Here is an 8503-nt window from a genome sequence, read left to right as displayed (position 1 = left end):
ATATATATATATATATATATATAGTTTTAAAATTTATAAGGATATAGAAATAATATTTAAAATTTATAAAGATATAAATAAAATTCTAGATAATATTTAAGTATGTATTATTTGAAAATAAAATATATATACTTTTCCGTGAAACCTCATATTTTAAATATTGTTCTATTACTATACTAACTACATTTTTATCGTATCGAGATGCAACACCTAATTTGAAAGAAAAAAAATGTTTGCATAAGGTATTTGGAAGGAACTCTATGGGTCGAAAATGAAATTATTATTCCATCTAGAAGGTCGTTTAGTTGGCGTATTTAAAGAGGCGATTAGTTATTTGTATAAAGATATTAAATTTGTTTTGGCATATTGATTTAGGATCCTAGACATTAAATTTTTATGCAATTTGTCATATTAATTAAATCAACATCTTAAACTGACATGTGTTATCCACATGACGCACAGCTGTAACGTTTTCAGACGCCTTACGTATTTTATATGGCAAAACGTCAACAAACGCGAGCAAGCTACGATTTATGTGGGATTTGTTTTATTTTTTCTTAAACGAAATAAATGAATAAATGTGAAAATATTAAAATGGGAAATTGAGCAATCTAATACATTTAAACAATTAATTTAAAAGAAATTATATATATATTTTTTATATTTTCTTTTTTATTTATCCTCTAACTCATTTTCATTAACAAAAAATTAAATAAGCTGGTGTATTTGATTTCTATTTATTTTCCAACTCATAGCAAATAATGACAAATATTATATTTTGATAAAATTAATAATAAATGTGACATATATTAACATTTGGCATGGATAGGACTGTAGATGGATGAGTACGAGAAAAAATATAGAAATATATTTAGTTTATTTGAATTTAAAAATAATAAGAGAAAACTGTAAAAATAGTCACTGTGGTATGCATTTTTTTTAGTTTTGTTTTAAATCTCAACTTTTTTGGATTGATGGTCATTTTATGCATATTTGCTTGCAGTTTTGGTCTCTGTCCAACGTAAAAAGACTAGTATACCCTTTTTGTAACATCCATAAAATTTCTTAAAATTTAAACTTTTTAAAACGACCATTTTTTCTATAGAAGTGTTTACAAAACCCATTAATTCTAAAACATTAATTAAAAATCAGAACCTTTTTCAACATAATTTTCAAAACGTTTACATTATCAGAGTTTCCCTGAAATCATAAGTCCAAAGCACGAGGATGTGTACGGTCACACCTTCACCTTGTCATGATCCACTGAAGTACCTGAAACGATAAACTAAAACGGTAAGCCCGAAGCTTAGTGAGTTCCCCTAAAGTACCACCACAACACATAATCATGACCATAACAGCAAAAAACATGCATACAGAGCCTTCAGCCAGACTGGACCACCTCACCGGGTATTTAGCCTATCTGGATCACTCACAGAACCTTCAGCATGACCGGACCGTTCTCCGGGCCTTCGTCCTGACTGGTACGCCTTATTGGCCTTCAGTCTATCCGGGACACCTTGGGTCTGTTGGCCTTTAGTACTAACCAGGTCCGCCTCAACCCAACCACACAACCATGTCGACATACACATAATAGATAGGCAGGCATATAAGATATCGATATAAATGTTACAGGGTTTGTTGATTGGTACCACAAAGTAGTACAATCTCAACCCAACCACACTACATCAACACATGCTACTGGAAAACATATAGCCAGAACACATAACATGCAAATCTAACAGATCACTAAGCATATCATCATCCTATCTAACTGGATACCGATCTAACAGATCACTACCACATGACAACATCCTATCTACCAGGATACCGATCTAATAGATCACTACAACATGACAACATCCTATCAAGGATACCGATCTAACAAATCACTACAACATACAAGCATACGATAAACCAATATAACAATCCAAAGGGTCAGCCTTGGTGCCACCGACCAATAAGTACAGTGAGGAAAACTCCCATCGTACTACCGAATACACAGACGATCCCTGGCCGGTGACTACCAGATCCCTGAACCGCCAACATCAAGACAACACCCTATCAACAACTGATTCCATGAACAATCTCTGACTGTAGATCCACTATCACATGCACGCTAACAGATACCAAAATGACAATCAACATCTAGCCACTGACTCATACTATGAGTCCAATTCAGGGTAAAAGACCTTTTTACCCTTCCTCAAGCATGACCCAAAGCCAAGGCCTGACTAATGACAAAAGGCCCAACATCAAAATAAACTCCTTAAGCCCAATTATGGCCCAATTTTCCAAATTGGGCCTAATTCCATCCATGGCCTTCACTCAAGAAGATACAGCAAGCCAAAAGCCCAAACCATAAAATACCAGATGGCCCAACACATCCCAAAGCAACCAAACCCAAAATTGAAGCCCAAAACGAAAAAGCCCAACACAGTTGCGTACGCGGGGCGTACTCCAGAGGTGCGCAGGGCGTACGCGAGCCTCGTATTGACTGGTTACGGGGCGTTTGACCTTGAACGTGGGGCGCACCCCCTTCTACGCGAGGCGTATCCCCTTCTACGTGGGGGGTACCCTCGCAGAGACCAAAACTATGATAAGTGCTTAATGGCTTAAGCACTCAATCCCAAACTTCAGATTCATGGTCCAAATGCACAATAGAGTCATAAAGTCTCCAACTTTATGACTTTAGACATCCAAAAGTTCTTAATACAAGGTCTTAATCTATTAAGACCTTTCTACCAATTGTATGAGACACTTCCAGCCATTGGAAGCTCATTTTTATGATTAAGGACCCCTCCAAGGGTCTGAAAGGACAACTCAAATCATCCAGAACATGCCATGTTCAAAATGGAGCATTTGGGACCAAAAATGAAGCATAAAAGAACCTAACAAGAAATATAGCAAAACAATCATAAAGGTAAGAACTTTATACCTTTGGATGATAGAAAAGGAAGCCAAAACTCCAGATCTAAGCCTTGCTTCACGTTCCTAAGCTTCTTGATGCAACTTATTCCTCTTCAAACACACAAGGATCACCTCTTAGCTCACAACACACACTTACGGAGGTTAGGGTTTTACCAAAATGACCCAAGGACATGGTGGCTGGAAAAAGATGGGAGAAATGGTCCACAAGATGCTTAAATACTCCACAAACCCTAAGAATTAGGGTTTTCACCCAGACACACGTACGCCCTGCATACATATGCGTACGACCAGCGTACTAGACGCGCCCTCGTACACTTAGCGCACTCATATGTACGCCCAAGGTACAACTCCTGCTCCATAAATGACCGTTTTGCTACTAGGGCTTCCAATGGCCACTTCATTCCAATCCAAGGACCAAATGTGACATAATTAAAACTCATGGGATGAATTTGAATTTACTTGAAAATTGGGGTGTTACAACTCTCCCCCACTTAAATTTGATTTCATTCTCAAAATCATCCCTTACCATCCCTGGCATGCCCGACATCCTGAGGGCACCCACAACCTTGAACATACCATGACCTTCCCAAGGCGACCAAACTCAGTAGAAAATTTTCAACCCGAAGAAAACAAATTAATAATCCCACGTAGCAAACCAACCCTACTTCACTTGAAAATCTGCGATCTGGAATCTCAAATTTGGTCTGACTCCCTGACAGACCGCCCATAATAACCATCGCTGATTCCATTCCCCTTATCCCTAAACTGACTAATTGTGACATCCCCAATTTCACAGCCAGAAAATACCGATTTGTTTATGCTTTGTTTTTAAAATCAGAGTAATCTTTTACAGAAAGCAGTTGCGGAATTTGTTCCTAAAACAAAATATGATAAAACTTTATCAAAACATTTTTCAAAGAGAAAGTACTTTTCATTAAATAATAAAATCTCGGGATGTCATGTTCTGATACAGACCAAAAGCATAAACAATATAAAATAGACCTTACAACAGTTATTTGTAACTACTGATCTATAATCCAAAATCTCTCGTCAAGTCCACCAACTTATACTCTTGTGTCATTACCTGTAATGCAAAGAAAACTTAGTGGGTCAGGCTTGTGAGCCTGGTGAGCATATAGGGTTTTCAACCCACAATAATATAATTATCATTTTCAATTATCAAACAATCAACCCAATTACCCATCCCCATTATCTTGTTTACTCTTAAGATTTTATCCTAAGAATCAACTATCCTTCATTCATTCATTCCTAAGGGATTGACACGAAGTCCATTTCTGCCAAAGTTTATCTATCAGTACTAAGTCCATAGTTATCAGGCGCTAACTCCATAGTCACCAAGGTTTATCTATACGGTACTAAATCCATAGCTACCAAGGTTCATCTATACGATACTAAATCCATAGCTACCAAGGTTCTTCTATACGATACTAAATCCATAGCTACCAAGGTTATTTGTTAGGCACTAAGACAATAGCTGCCAGGGTTCTTTGTTAGGCACTAAGACAATAGCTGCCAAGGTTCACTCATACCATCTTTCATCACACACCAACTATATCATCTACCCATGTTCTACCCAACATATTTGTAGATATAAGTACATATATTGTTTAACTCATTTAAAAACTATATAAAACATCCATACCTCACTCATCTCAAATAAACAACAATATATAAACACATACACACTGACCCAAACATATACTTAATACATTCAAACAATACTTGTATTATACTCGTGTTTATGAAAGGGACTATACACCCACACATATAAACAACTTTATATTATACACATAGCACGTATTTCATAGCAAATATTTAATATATATGAGTTAGAATAAAGTGACCACACACTCACTTGATCAGAAGATGATCGGACACAACTACGGCTTATAGAAGTAGTATTATTCGGTAGATCTGGAAGATCTTCACAAAAATCGGGCTTTTTGCGAGCAGAGCTTCGGCTCGGGAATCTTACTTCTCGGGATCTTCGGAGCGTCGGGACTCACTTCGGGTCTCGGGATGATATCGGGGCTTCGGGGGTATTTCTTTGCATGTAAATCGATGCAATACGGGTGAGAGATGAGAGAATGAGCAACCAAACTCGGCTGGCCCTTGATTTCTATTTATAGGGCAAATTTCTCATTTTCCACGCCGTGGGCACTTCTTCCACGTCGTGGGCTTGGTCGTCATTGCATGCATCATCGTCCACTTGCTCTGTCAGGCTCCAGAAGGCGTCAGAAGCCATGCCACGTCGTGGGCACTGTTTCCACGTCGTGGTCTCTGACAGTTTTGGGGTTTCGTGCCCCGAACTTAAGAAATTCATAACTTTCGCTTACGAACTCCGTTTTCGATCTTATTTATATCGGCGCGTAGGTAAAAACAAGATCTACAACATTCATTTAGACTCCCTCGGCTAATTTTGAATTTATTTTTATTATATTATTTTTATATTATTTTTAGTAGACCGGGACAGGAAAACTCCGTTATAAACTCATAACTCCTTCGTCTGACGTCCGTTTTCGTCTGTCTTTCCGTCGTTGCACTACTATCGATGAGATATTCAATTCTCATTTAGATTGTTTCGGCTAAATATCGCTCAATCTCATATTCGAACTTCGGGCTGTACACTGCTAAGCCGAAACTTCGAAAAATCATAACTTCCTCATACGAAGTCAGATTTAAATGTTCTTTTTATGCACGCTCGCGGTTTAACGTATTCTTCAACTTTCATTTAGATTGATAAGGACAAATATCTCTCTAACATAAATTCACTATTTACGTCGCGCTGTGTCGTGCCGGTTCTTTCGCGAAACTTCGATAAGTCATAACTTCTTCGTTATAACTCGGATTTCAGCGTTCTTTATATGTACGAAATCCTTGTAACATAAACTATAACTTAGTTAAGATTTATCCTTCTAAATAATTTTCCATCAAAAAGTCATTTTTGATGCTTATCGTCTCTAAATTGACTAGCCCTGATCTACGGACGTTACACTAATCAACCCAGAAAACCTGAGGTTCCCACCAGAAAACGGAATCACAGATCATATGCTGCTGCCGACAATTCTTTACTTGACAAAAGGGAATACATATTATTTCAAGAGAATGCTCATTCTAACGACCAAGTTTCTGGGGATATAATGAGTAATATGAGATAAACTAGAAGATGAACCTTTTTAGAGATGATAGGACAGTGCTTCCTTTAACTCCCGAACCATCATACACATCACTGCTAGCTCGAAAGCACGAATACTCATGCTTGGCTCAATCAGCCTCGGGCTAGAATACCCTAGATTGGAATACCCGAATATACATAATTTGGTTCTAAACTTATAACCTGAGATCCAAGGACTTACCCTTGGATTACTCCCAAAACCCTTTGATTCATCGCAACCCCTCACTAAACGTGGAAACAAAGATTTTCCTCAATCGCCAATGTGACTACCAGTCTCACACTTGGTCTGGCCACCTGGTTCCCAGAACCTGAAAGACAAGGACATTCTAACCCAAACCACCTTCGATTACACCAACGTGATGACAATACACCTTTCGCTTGGAACTCGGGACTCGCACCACAAACCAAAAGATTCTCCACTAACCTCACTGCCTCCTAGAATATAGACCTTACACAGTTACACTCACGATTCCCAATGTGAGTTTCCAACAAATGCCCCCCTTTAAAATGGCCATTCATATTCTTCTTGAAGAACCGAATTAAAACCGATGAGCATTTATTGAATGCTACCCCCAGTCCCTGACCAGGGACACCACCAGATACACAACTAGTTGATCCTTGAAAACATATCGACCGCGAACTTCACCTAAAACCAAACCATATGACGTATCAAACCCTAATACACTCGACCATTGACATGGCATTACCAGCCACTGCCTTGATGAACAATGATGATCAGACTCAAAAATCTTCCACGATACTACCAACTCTTTTCGGCCCAAGTGTACTCCTACTTGGAAACCACTCGAGACCATCATAAAGGACTTTATGACTTGCAACTTCTCGACCAATTCCTAACTTGAGATCGAAATCTTAACAATATCTTGCGAACCCACGGGAATAATATACATACATCCCATAAATACTTCCTGATACTCCCCACACTGTTACTGCTCCCTTCATCTAAACCAGCTGATTGAGAGATTTTCCCGAATTCTTTCTATGCAAATCCTTAAAGAACCACAAGTAGGAGAAACGAGCAATCAAGATTTCTGGGCCCAAAACCCATAAACACCCCGCTTGGCATCATAACTTGAACTTACCACAATGTATATCCTTAGAAAACCCTTAAACTCAATCATCCAAAGAAGAATTTCCAGGGTTCCAACAAAATGACAGTTAGCATAACCAGAAGACATCCCCATCAACTATCGGAATAAGACATCATACCTTGACCAAGGCTGAATAGATTCCACCAATACGTATCTAGCTCACGTAGGTTTCCCGAATGCTACCGAAAACCTGAGCCTGCTGAAAACCAAAATCTAACACCCCCGAAGTGGGTAAGCATACCTGAGGTCAAGGGGACATAAAACATACCAAACTTGATGGTAAGCCGACCCATTCCTTGGAACTTAACCATCACTCCTTGAATCTTTCGAATAACGCCTGTTGAATGAGAACTTAAGAACCAAAGGCCGAGGACACCTGAAACATAATCAAGAGAATCAACACCCACTTGGACTGAACATACCCGCATCTGGAAATGATTTACGGATCATTATTTCTCCGAAACTATTTATGAGCACAACAATCCAACACGAACTGACAAATCCCCCTAACGACGGATACTCAACTCGAGAATCCCATTTCTCCTCCACTTAAGGTTCTAACTACTACCCATTGGTTTGAAACAAACTCGTAACTCAAACCGGACTAACCGTGCATGATCATTCCTGACGCTAGAATGAATAACTTAAGCAGAGTGATCCTCTTGATACGGATCAATCGAAACCCAAGAGAAACCTGAGTTTTAGTTGAAGACCTCTGAAATCCCCACTTATAACCACTTACAAAGCATAGACAGCTATCGATCCACGATCCCAATATACCTTCCTTGCTTGCAATCCCAACGATAATTTGGCGCCTGAACTTCCTGTCTCCCGAAAATATGGGACCTTGCTTGCCTCACAAGATAATCATGCCACATCGATCCACCTGCGCAGAGATACTGTCACCAACCACTTCTAACTGCAAAACCCTAGCCGATTATAATCATTTCTCCCTTCCTGAGTCCAGCAGCTCGCATACCCGACATGGAGCAAAACCCCCGAGGCCTCACGCCATAACTCACTAGTCCTGCAACCAAACAACCCGAATCCATAATGCCACTGGGCCCAAAACACATACCAGATTCATCCCCATGCCTGAGCAGTCATCACCAAAAGATTAACAAGAGCAAAACCACTGCCACGAAACATGGTATCCAACCATGCAATCTTCCCCGACTTGTCCCTAGAATCCCTGAGATCTTCCTTGATTCGATAATGAATCCTGTGTTTTTAGTAGTACGGGCCCAATACTACCTTCCACAACTAT

This window comes from Lactuca serriola, chromosome 7 (genome assembly GCF_051521515.1).
Source record: "Lactuca serriola cultivar US96UC23 chromosome 7, Lser_US96UC23_V15, whole genome shotgun sequence".
NCBI classification, from domain to species: Eukaryota; Viridiplantae; Streptophyta; class Magnoliopsida; order Asterales; family Asteraceae; genus Lactuca; species Lactuca serriola.
This window is presented reverse-complemented; position numbering follows the sequence as displayed.